The sequence below is a fragment of the Diplotaxodon limnothrissa genome, linkage group LG5 (assembly GCF_057381915.1).
Source record: "Diplotaxodon limnothrissa isolate DT_005_m linkage group LG5, D_limnothrissa_male_GT1.1, whole genome shotgun sequence".
NCBI classification, from domain to species: domain Eukaryota; kingdom Metazoa; phylum Chordata; class Actinopteri; order Cichliformes; family Cichlidae; genus Diplotaxodon; species Diplotaxodon limnothrissa.
In genome coordinates, this window is record NC_140600.1 from 10,000,535 (window position 1) to 10,012,551 (window position 12,017).

The following is a 12,017-nucleotide window of genomic DNA, read 5'->3' on the forward strand; positions in this document are numbered from 1 at the left end:
AAAGCTGGAACAGAGAGACATGAGCACGGGGTGGGAGAATGCAAAGGTATTAAGAGGTAAACAGGTGGTGGGACACTTATTTGAACTGCCTTTGTAATGCAAAGGGAAAAAAACAGCGGGGAAAAAATCGGGGGGTTTTTGTTTTGTTTTTTCATCTTGCTTTTAAGATCGACAGTGCTGTATTTCTGATGCAACATTTGCCTCAGAGATGTATATCTTTGTTTGAACAAGGAGCGGTTGTTTGTGTCAGTGTGAAATTGCAAACGACTTCAGGGCATATTTGGTAATTAATACGGAGGCCCTGTTCTCTCTGTGTGTGTATATATATAATATTTAATACCCTTACTATCCCATTGGGGGCCCTTTTTAATGAGCTATTGTAGCAGCTAGGTCTAATGTCAGGTTGTGGAAAAGCCTCTTTGTTGTGCAGATGTCTTCGGAATAGCTCCAGAGGATGAAATATGACTGTGATGACCTTTCAGTTGTGTGCATATTTGTCAGGATTCAAATAAGTTGAAAGGATCAAACTAAACAGTTTCCCCAGCCTGCCAGGGAATTGTGCTGCAGAGGTCAACAGAGGGGACCACAACGGCAGATTCCAGCATACAGCCAGTTGTTGGTACATAGTAAAGTACTAAACCATCTCCTGCAGACAAAGACAAAATTAAAATTCTAATTTATTAATGTATACAGAGAGCTTGGCCAAGCTGTCACTCAGCTATTGAAAAGAGAGTCGGGCCCTTTCCCCCTGCCCCCCCCTCTCTTACTCCCCTCTTCTGCCCAGTTCTTGTGAAGAGAGCTCAGGCTCACTGTAGTATCTAACTAACGCTGTAAATTGCCTGCTCTCTAATGTCCTATGCTACATTTTGCTGAGTTGAAACTGCCATTATGAAAAAACCACAAGTCCAGACGAGTGTTTGTTTATCTCCAAATTACATATTCTACTAATTAAACCCAGCCCAACCACTAGCAGTGCACACACAAGGATAAGTATTCAGGCGCAGACATCACTGGGCCATTCTGTGCAAGTGTGCATTGCATTTAGTTTAACGTTTTCAGTTGGTGGCATTTCTGTTATGTTCCATATCGCAAACATTGTTTTTTTCAAACACCAGATAGTCATTTTCTCTTTTAAGAACAAACCCTGTGCTTAGAGGAGCCTCCTTCACACAGAACATTCACTATCTCCATCACACAGCCTGGATAATGATTCTCTGTTGAGCTGGACTGGGTCATCAAAAGACATGATCCAACAATTATGGGACTGTGTAGTAAGCTGACACCTCATAAAAGCACCTGATCTGCAGACGAGACTCCATTCATCTCAGTGTTATTCCTATTAGGCACGAGGAGATGTGCAGAGAGACTTTTACTCATTTGGAGATGTGACTCACTTTCCAATTCATTCAAGTCAAAAATAATGAAGCACTGTATATATGAAACATCCAGGAAAAAAACTGACCTGCACAGAGCACTAAAGGGAAAAAAAATATGAGTCAAACAAGCCTCAGAATCCTTGATCAGCATTAAATGGCTCTTTGGTTTTATATCTTCAGCAGGGGTGCCCCCGAAGCCCCCTCACCCCTGTACCGCCCACCCCTGCCGTTGGATAAAGATGCCTGCGCTGTATACTCAGCAGCCTAGAGGCCTTTTAATCATGCTAGATATACAAACAGCTGCTATGCATGCTGGAAAGCAGCTAAACATACTTGACTGGTCAAAAAGCCAGTAAATTACATTGACAGAATGACACATGTAATTAAAAGAATCCATGCCGCTTTTACCTTTTGCGCTTCACACCTACAGTGGCACAACGACGAGAGCCGGCAACTCCCACCCCGCTAATTACCATTATCAGTGAAATGGTAGGGTTTGACTCATTAGTTCCATGTGCATTTAATTAGAGGCAGGCTGAAATTGGATTTAACTTATTACTTTTTCATGGATCACTTTCTTGTCATCACTTCAAATTGGATTGCAGCCCCAGGTAACTAATTATGCCAGCCGCAGGATCAGGAGTGGAGAAATAGGTAATTAGGAACAACACTGTCGGACCCTCGCTGATAGTCCACCAGCACCGAGGTGGGGGGAGGGGGGGAATTGATGCTCGTTTGTGGCAATGCACACGAGACCGGCTGGTTAACTACACCTCATTCCAAGGGAACCTGTGCACGCATCCACCTACTACAGGGGATTATGTGGCACCCGGGCAGGAGATGTTGTGTCAATATGGTGTCTATGCTCTGAGTGTAATATCCAGATTATGCTTGTTTCCCATCCAGGATTGTGTTTAAGATCAGCATTCAGTACGGTGAGGTACATGGCCAGCAGCCAGTTTCCTGCATCTACTGCTGAATGACAGCGACTGATTTCTGTCAGTCTGTGCTGATTGTAATGAGAATACATGAACGGCTGCTTTGAAGAGAGGCAGGTGCATAATGTAGCGTGTTAACAATTCAGGCTTTTAGCAGAGGTAGTTTGCTTGTGGAGAGGGAAAGTGATTGCTTTACTGAGAGCTTTGTTGTCCATATTAAAGTAAAGATCATCTTCTACCCTAAAAGTTTTTGCACTTATTGTAATTATGTGTTGGCCTTCTATTTTAAATGAGAAACACTATTCACAATTCACTGATAAATATTTCGCTGAACATTTTCATAATGTCAAAGGTGCATCACTTGTTATTCTTCAGACAGAGAAACTACAGATAATGTTTAAAAACCAGACAATTTCCTTATCTACACTATTACCAGCTGAAGCCTCGATCCTCTCTTCTTTCCCTTTTCTTTTCTCTCTTTCGTTCTCCTTTGCTCACTCTGTTCTCACACCATAGTGTACAGCCTCGCGGAGGGCATCTCCAGGTCAAAAGATAATGTCTTTTCAGTTTACAGGATGAAAGCCTTTTAAGTTAGAGAGCTCCCCTCCAATGCCCCTCCTCCTCCCCGCATTTGCTTTTCACATCCTTCATTTGTGGTCTGTTGGGGGGAAGCGTGATGTGACACAATCCAGGGGCCAAGCCTCTGTCTGACAGGACAGGGAGAAGCCGGCGGCTTTCCCTCCCTCTCCTACTGTTTTTGCAGTAGGCCCATGGCATTGTCCTGACACATGTATACCACAGAGCTCCAATCTGTAAGTCATTAGAGCACTAGGCCAAAGCCTGTCAGCTGGAGCTCAGCCAGTGCTGCAGGCTGATCTGAGGCAGCACTTCGAGGTGCCTCCGCAGTCTGGCCGGCCAGTGGCCCAAAGTGGCACAGCAGCGATCGCCCAGTGGCGAGGTGACAATAGGCAGGACTCTAGATTCATGTCATGGGTCGGTTATTGTGTGAAAAAAAATCTCTGTGCATTTAGATTTAGTTTAGAGTGACATATAAATATATTTAAAGCATTATAGACCAGAAATATGAAGAAAAAGAAGTGCTGAGCATAGTGATAGAAGGAATAGTCGTTGATAATGCCGTTTGTAGCCTGATTTCACGCCGCTGTTACTGAAGTGAGTCATTCTTAGGGAAGTCGTTAAACATTTTAGCAGAGATATGCCCATTCACAAGAAAGTCACTTCATAAAATCATAGCAACAACAATTCAGTGTGTTATTCAGTTAGGGGCTGTCTCAAGGTGATTCTGTAATGAAATCTCATTCTGATGTGTGCATTGCTTTGAGGTGATAAATACTGTCAGGAAAGATCAGCACAAAGCCAAGACCGGTGCCGGGGAATAGGCCGTCTCTATGGTCGCTTGTTTTGCTTGTCATATTGTAAAAATGTATTATGTGTACTGTATATATTAGAACCAGGTTTGGGATAATCCTGTCAGAATGAAGTCATCTGTCCTGATTCCACATAGCCAAGTGGGAGGGAGGGGGGTGGTGGCGGTGGGAGCTCTCGCCCGGCCAAGTTGATGACTGTCGAATTGACTCCAGTCACAGAGCTGGGAGCCACTCTGCTGTTTGCAGGACCCTCTGTATTCATTGGAGGCCTGATGTTTCCCTTCAAGCAGTCAGCCTTCGCAACACTCCACCCCACTCAGTCATCCCCACGGATACACAAACATATACACTTCCCCTGAAATTTGTCGTATCTTTATGTCATCCTCTGGCGTTACGTCTTGATTTTAATGCTTGTCGTTTTTTTTGGAGTGATTCACACGCCCTTTGGAGAGCGGTAGAAGGATGGATGGGTGCACAGTCAGCCATAGCATTTATAAACACTAACAGCTATGCAAGGTGCAGTCAAGTCAGCATCAGCTCACAATGCAGTTTCTCTTTGGGTGTCAATGCACACTTTTGACAGCTTGGCAATTCTCTTATTCCATTTTCACTTTTGGTTAAGACTCGAATAAAGTAAACTGTTACTGCTTAGACAGCAGAAGAGTGATACAGATATACAGGTCGACACGAGGGCTTTATTTGGAGCATTTTATATTTGTGTTGGATGTTTAACAGCAGACCATAATTGTGCTTAACCGCTTTATCCATATAGTGTGCAGAAAAAGCCAAAGTAATGTAGTTCGTGATTAGACTCCTCTTTAGTCTTTAAAAAGCGATGACAGGAGCCACCCAAAGGCAGACAGGTTTCTACTCAAATCTGATAACTAACTGTAAATTTTATGCATAGCTCATCGCCCATGATAATGCATTATTTTGGTACATAGCAGAACCCAAATATCAAATGTCGCTCAGTAACTTATTTGCAGCTTTAGGTTTACTTGTGACGCTCTTTTAACCCTGGCAGCCACCGCAGAATCATTGTTATTGCTTAGTAAAAAGAACTGGGTTTCTTTGTATTAATATGGTTTTCGTTTTAAATCAAAGATGAATCAATCGCCAAAAAAGACAAGACAAAAATTCCCCCACCTCCCTAAATCGATGTTGCTCAAACCCAAAAGTGTTTTTGTTTTGACTAAGTGAAAAACCACACTAGTGCGCACTGGAAGCTCCGTTATATACTAGCTGGCATATCATCTCAGGAAATATTTTGCAAATACAGACTTCACATGTGCTGACTAAACAATGTGCTCCTGGTTGTCAAAATTAAAAGTAAATAACCAAAGCCATATATAATAGACCACGAGGAACATGGTGAGTCAGGCGTGACTTGCTGTAAGTCCTCTCTGCTCCGGGTGATAACCTCATTCGCTCAGAATGTGACTTACTCCTTCAGTAGTGTGCAGATATTTAAAGGCGGACTCGCTGTCTTTTATTTTTGATTGACTTAATAAACAGTAACAATATGCAAGAGTTTTATGCGAGAGAGGAACAAGGGCACAGAAGTGTAGAAAAAAATAATAACACGATAAATAAAAGATGCGATCGGTTTTGGTTTGGCTCTGAATAGAAACTCTCCACCTCTTCAAAAGTTGTTTGTGCTATTGTTTTACTGCTGCAGAAATGACATAGCGCTCTCCCGTGCGGCGTCAGTGCAAGTGAGTGGGTCACCAAATAACAGTTTTTTTCCCCTTAAATCAAAAGTCACTTCTTTCTGAACTTTGCAAAGTGTGAAGTTTTGCTGTAGCTCGGAAAACACACTTTGTTCGATTTACAATTGTTTCTTAAAAGCTTTGTACTTTTGAAATAACATTTGAAATGGAAATAACAGGGAAAAAATATGTTATGTAGGTTATATTAAATAGAGCAGCTGTTATTTATATAGGTCCCACACCTGCCCTGCTGAGTCTCTGCCAGTAAACAATAAAATACTCCAAACACACAAGAGGAGAGGAAAAAAGGGTGTGTTTGTTTTCTCATGACAATGGTCCAGGTCACCAGCGCTTTTCAAGAAAAGCAATGAGAATGAATTTGTTCTCCGCTTCCACTCCATTTCCCTACTTGTCTTAATGTAGTAGCAGTAAGACACTGGTTGGCATGCCGGTGCAGCTTATTCACTGGCTGCGTTAGTGTTTTGGGAAGGCTTTGTAATTGGAGCCGAGTCGTTATCTTCAGCCATAGCTCAGGCCAGACATTAACTCATACTTTCACTCTAACTCGAGCAGGAAATGGGAGTATTTTATAATGTCATCCACTCTGTCATGAACACAATCGCTCAGTACTCTCGGTAAACTATCACAAGGGACGGGTTCAAGGCTCAAGAATATTGATGTTTCTGTGTGCACAGGAACAAAAAAAAATCCACATAGGGTGTGTATCACATCGACACATATGTGTAATTATTTTACATGGCGCAGGCACAGAGGCAATGGATTAGAAAGACAGTATGTGAGAGGAGAAGCTTGAACTGTGTGTCTGCTAAATTTATCATGAGGCCTTTGGGAGCGTTGAAATGAGAACAGTGGCCTATTACTGCTAAGAAGGTGTTTTATTGAGAATACGCCGACATGCCACCCCAGGGAGAGTGCCGGGGGAGAATAGCGTGGCCGTAGCCTAAACCACTTTGTGCGTGTTTGCGTGTGCATGCGTGTAGTTGCAAGCACATGGCTGCGTGTCACTCTCTTTTTGTGTGAGGCGTCTTGAGGGTGTCAGATAGAAAATAAAAGCCCCTTTTCTTCCACTTAATTATTCACTATGATACGTATTGGAATTGTCACTTTTGACACTTGAGGTGTCCCAGTCAATAATTTATATAGGTCAGGCCAGCTTAGCAGAGCTCATTGTTAGTTATTAGCAGATGAGAGCAGTGGCTTGTTATGCAGGCGCTCTGTTTATTTTACCAGTGTGTTTGCGGACTGGAATGTATCCCATGAACATTCCTTCATCCTTGGCCAAGGGTTTATAGCTGTTGATATGAGCTGTGTTTTAGAGCTCTGTTATTCAGCTCTGTGTTTATTGTCATGATAATTAACAAAGTGAGGTGTTAATCTTTCCTCGTGCTTTTGTCTAATTCTTTTAAGTGGGTTGCACAACTTAGTAACCCTGATTTTAATGTTGTTACAGAAGTGGGACTGATTAAGAACTCATTCCATTTTCTCATGTTTAGATGTGCTACAGAGTGGAATGTAATTAAATGTTTATAAATATTGTTCAGGAGTAGGTAGCTCAATTGAAAGATAAGACATATAGGTTGTCAGCAGTCAGGGCTTTCGCCCTACTGTCTCTCCCTGGGAGTTCAGTAAGATCTCCAGTAGGTGGCAGGGTCCTGTTTTCTTCTTCTGTCTTTTCCACTTGCTGAGTGCACACGGGTGTTAAAGAGTGTGATGATATCATGACAGCTAATTGCTCTCATTGGGATGGAGTTGGATGGATTGCCTGGTAGCTGGTGTAATGTTAGCTGTTAATGTAAGTGGTTTTAGCTTGTCTGAGGCCAAATTGAGGGATAAGTGTTTAAAAACTGGTTTGAAATTTTTTTTATGCTGCTGTGGTTGATTTTATGGCTGAATACTCGCAAACTTGGTTTTGCATATTATTACTGGTTGATTCCTATAGTAAACTCTGTAAGTACAAACTATAAAAAGATTGGCATTAGTACAGAAAATACAAAGCTACCCTAATCTCATAATTATATTATTTTAGGCTAAAATAGAATTTGTTTTTCTTGGGAAATTTTAAAGGAAGAAAATAGCTACAAAGCCTTGTGAATTGTTTGTGTGCATTTAGTGTTTTCAGCATGTAAAATGAGTTGTGCCTTTGTTCCAGCACTGTAAACAATTCCATTTAGCAGAACAATAAAGAGGCTGATAGCAAGGCCAGTTTTCTTTCTTTCCGCTAGATAGCTGTGTTTACTTATCTGTTGTTTAATTAAAGGGCCTCTTTTCTTTAAGTTCCCATTGTTTCAATTGCACGGCCCGAGTCCCGGCAGGGGTCAAAGGGTTAACAGCCGTCAACTGTGCCTTTTTTTCTCTGCCTCTCCCTCTCTCTCTCTCTTTCTCTTTCTCCTTTTTTTTTAAAGGGGCCCCCACACAAAGGCACAGTTTCACCTGCAGCCCAGCCCGCGGCTTCCTATTGTGTGGCCCCATTTGAATTGATTATGTTTAGAAGGCTGGTTGTGATTGGTGGAGAAGGGCGTGGTTGATTGGATAGTTTTGTATCTTGTCAGCCAGGGAGCAACCTTGTGCGTGCAATCTGTCTGTATCCTGAGGAAGGTTGGAGACTCCACAGCACAGCAGCGCTTGTTCTCAGCCTCTCTGCCTGCCAGCCTGCGCGCCCCTACCTCTCTCTCTCTCTCTTACTTACTCACACTCGCTCTCTCTCTCCCTCCCTCTCTCTCTTCCCCTCGCTGCTCGACTCTCCGCTCTGCTTCACTCCACACCGCGTGGCCCGGCACTCTGTTTACCCTGCCAGCTAAATGGAGTTTGTCAGGTTTGTCAATATGATTGATTTCTGTGATTTTGCCAGCTTTCTTGTATGAAAAAACTTGACAATTTAATTTGAAGAGGGAAAGGGAGAAAAGGAGTTTTATTGTCTGTCCATTGTTGACGTTCTGTCATTGTAGCTGGTTAATTTTGTCATGCTTCTTCCTATGGGAAGAGTAGTTATCCAGGGTTTACTTTGTTGTTAAGATGCTGTCAGTTTGCATGCTTGCTGTGTTAAGAGAAATATATAAAGTCATGTATGTTAGATTTATTGTCTCTAAATGTGTTGCCTTTCAGAGCAAGACTGTATGGAGATGATGTCTCTGTTTGTCTGTGCTGTTAGTTGTTTTCAGGAATTTGGCTTTTTACTGTAAGCTTGTGCAACAGTTTCCTCTGCCTTGCCTAACCACATACATGAAGTTTCTCACTGACACTTTACAGTGTTTGTTTAGTTTTGTTGACTTTGCTGATAGTGAGCTAACCAGTTAAGCAGGATCTAATACTGTACACGTTCAAATTATGGAAAGTTCTAGGAAAAACAGGAGACAGGTTTGCCAGCTCTTTTACTTTCATTTGTGTGTGTTTTTGTATTTTGCTCTTTTTTTTTTTTTTTTTTTTTAGAAAATACTTGTTAAGCTTCATTGTTTACATCCTTGAATTAAGGGTGTGCGAGTACTTGTTTTCTCCAAATTATGTTTTGCTAGTTGTGTATTTTGTGACTTGTTCCCCAGAGTTAATGAGTGCTGGTCAGACTTTGCTTGCTCTAATGGCCTGGACTAATCCTCAGTCTCCTCATGGTGTCACAGTGAATTAAGACAGTGGCTGGCACAGCTCTATATTTGACACCGTCACCCCAAACCACGTTGGAGACACGCTGTCACTCTAAATGTCATCGCTCATGTCTTTCTGAAAAGTTAGTGTGCGAATGTTGGTGCGGGCCTATGCGTGTGTGTCGGCACTTGCAATAAAAGGATTGCAAAATACATTTAAGGGGGAAAGTTGTGGTCAATTTGCTCCATTTTTCTACTGTCAAGTTTGAGTCCTCCTTGGCAGTTTTGAGGTTTTACACAGAAGACAGTTATTGACTTTCTGTTGTTTAATGACCTCAAGTATTTTTACTGCAGTCATTTAAGTAATACGCTCATATAGCAACAGAAGAACTTGTGTTTTTTTTCCCTTTTTTGAAGTGTTTTTGTTGTATTTCTCAGCATTTCTGAAACTTTTTTTCCCCTTTGGTACAGTCTTTCAACTCTCACAGCTAAGAAAGTGGACAGGAGGAGAGATGGAGCAGATTATCAGATAGTTGAGAAGCAGGACAGCGAAGCCTAAACAGGGCAGTGTTCGCCGTAATGTTGTGCAGCTGTGCAGCCGAGACTCGCAGTTTGGGAGAGCTGGAGTGCGAGCTGATTGGGTTGACAGTTTGTAATCAAAGTTGATTTATTGTTCATTAGTAGTGCATTAGCCCTTTCAGGCTGGGGCGTTATTTGTGCAGTGGCCTGTCAAGGCGAGGGGCTGCCAGCACCTGTCATTTCTAAACCATGACATAGGCAACCAGATATTAGCTGTGTACCCGGAGAGGGGGGCACACGGGGGTAGCCTGCAGAGCCCCACGGCTCACTGGGATATCCTTTACAGGGACGGTCTTTGCTTTGTACTGGAGCAGGCAGGCAAGACAGAGAGGAGAGACGGGGGAATAGTTTAGCAGTGATATAGTGAGCCACCAGCTGCTCTCTGCTGTTATTCTCTGGCTTTCCCGACTAAAACATGTTTTTACTTGAAAAAGGCTTGCAATCGTTTTTCCTTTTTTTTTTTCTTTTTTTTGCCCGTTGCTATTTGGAGAATGTGCATCTCTGTTTCAAACGGGGAAGATTAACATTACACTTGAGATGCCATGTGTTTCAAAAGGTTGAGATGGTAGGATAATGATGAGATTACATGGTGTAGAGTGTTTTATGGCAGAAGGTCTTTTTAACCATTCATCTAAGTCCCAGCCTATATATTTCTAAAGTATTAAAGGGAGCCTATTGTCATGTTGCATCTAGAAAATAAGGGTGGATTATTGGGACTGAAACACTTCTTCTTTTTTTTTTCTCCATATACTGGTTTTTACTTAATTCCAAAAACATGCTGCTGTCAGTGTGAATTTATTTCAATATAATTTATATAATTTAATTATTTGGCTGTTCACTTAAAAACAACATTAAGAGTGTCAAGAAGCAACATAATTTGTGTCCCTCTTGTCTGCCGTCATGGAAACAAGGATTAGCTTTGCCTTGCTGGTGTGCAGAGAATAGAAACAATCTGTACGAGGATGTGTCAGCCATTGTCTTTTGACTACACTTTCATTTGAAAGGGATTTCAGAGGCTGTGATCTTAATTAAATCTCAACTGACTCGAATAATGCATCTGAAAACACGCAGCGTTGCGTAACCGTGTAAAGCTGGTGAACTAAAGATCACGGGCGCACAGTTTATATGAACAGCGGTCGTAAGATGTTTCCGGGAAAGGTGCAAACATCGAACAGTTGTGTGTAGGACATCACTCACCGAGAATTTGGTTTGCTTGGTTTCAGAACTCAAAATACCTTGTAAAATACATACTTGGAGGTGTGGCTTGAAAAGGTCAGAAAGAATGACAGGACAGTGAGTCACACACCAAAATGTATGATACACTCCTTTCTTTTAATTTTTTTGTAAGCAAAAGAAACAAAGAATTGTATCAGAAGTATTTGAACCACCTTTAATATAATATTTTAACACAATTTTCATTTTTTTTTATAAAATCCAAGTCAAATCTTCTTTTTTTTTTTAATACAAAAGTGAACATTTTAAATACCAAAGTGTGATCGTGATGCGGCACAAGTGTGTGCGTTTGAGGGGGAAGAGGGAGGGCGACCTATGTGCGCTCCCTCAGCGGTGGTCACCTGCAGTGGCGGCTCCCTCCAGTGTGGGAAACGGCGTCCAGGTCGCAGCTCGGCTGTTATTGCTGGGGCGAGAGCTTGCTCACGTTGCCGTGCAGTTTGTTTGTTTAAACCCGATGCTGGGTCGAGCTCCGGCGAAAACCTGTTTGTTTGTAGTCGTCGAGTTAATTAAAACGCAATCTTAACTTTTGTTTTTACAGTTGTTGCAAATAATTTGAGTCTCGCTCCCCCTCACACATCTCCGCCCCGAACTCAGAAGATATAGTGCATGGTAAATGTGGCTGTGATTATCCTGTTTATCTGAGCTGTAAATATTTTTAAAACAGCTTGATTGTGGATGACAAGAAAGGAATTATGGTGGTCTAACATATGTTGGGATTATTTAGTACTTGTGTCCTACTTTTTACATTTAAATTCTGCTGCATAATTCACATTGTGTTGTTTTCCCAATAATGACAACCACAAACAAAATATAAATCAAGATATTCTGATTATTACTATTATTATTATTATTATTATTATTATTATTACAATAATCATTATTATTATTGTTGTTGTTACAATTATTATTAGGGGGAAAGGTTATTGGTGTGAATCTATTTTTTAGGGGAAATTCTCTCCACTCCAAAGATTTCAATCAACCTGAATGGCTAATGTGGAATTAGTCTTTCCAGTCTTGTCGACGACTAATTATGTTCACACATCACTTAAGTACAATAGCTCCCGTGAAATCCTCATTTTGGCGACATTTTCATGCAGGAGATCATAGTCGGGATGGGAAGTCGTTTCCTTGCGCCACAGCAGGCCAAGGTAAAACAACAGCATCAAACGGACTGGGGCTGGTATTTCTTTTTTACTTC

General features: G+C 41.7%; 1 protein-coding gene across 1 annotated transcript in view; it reads left to right on the forward strand.

The window, feature by feature from the left end:
* The window catches only part of foxp1b (forkhead box P1b), a 151,925-nt gene that overhangs the window by 104,218 nt on the left and 35,690 nt on the right, over window positions 1-12,017 (forward strand). The gene's annotated exons all lie outside the window — the stretch shown is intronic.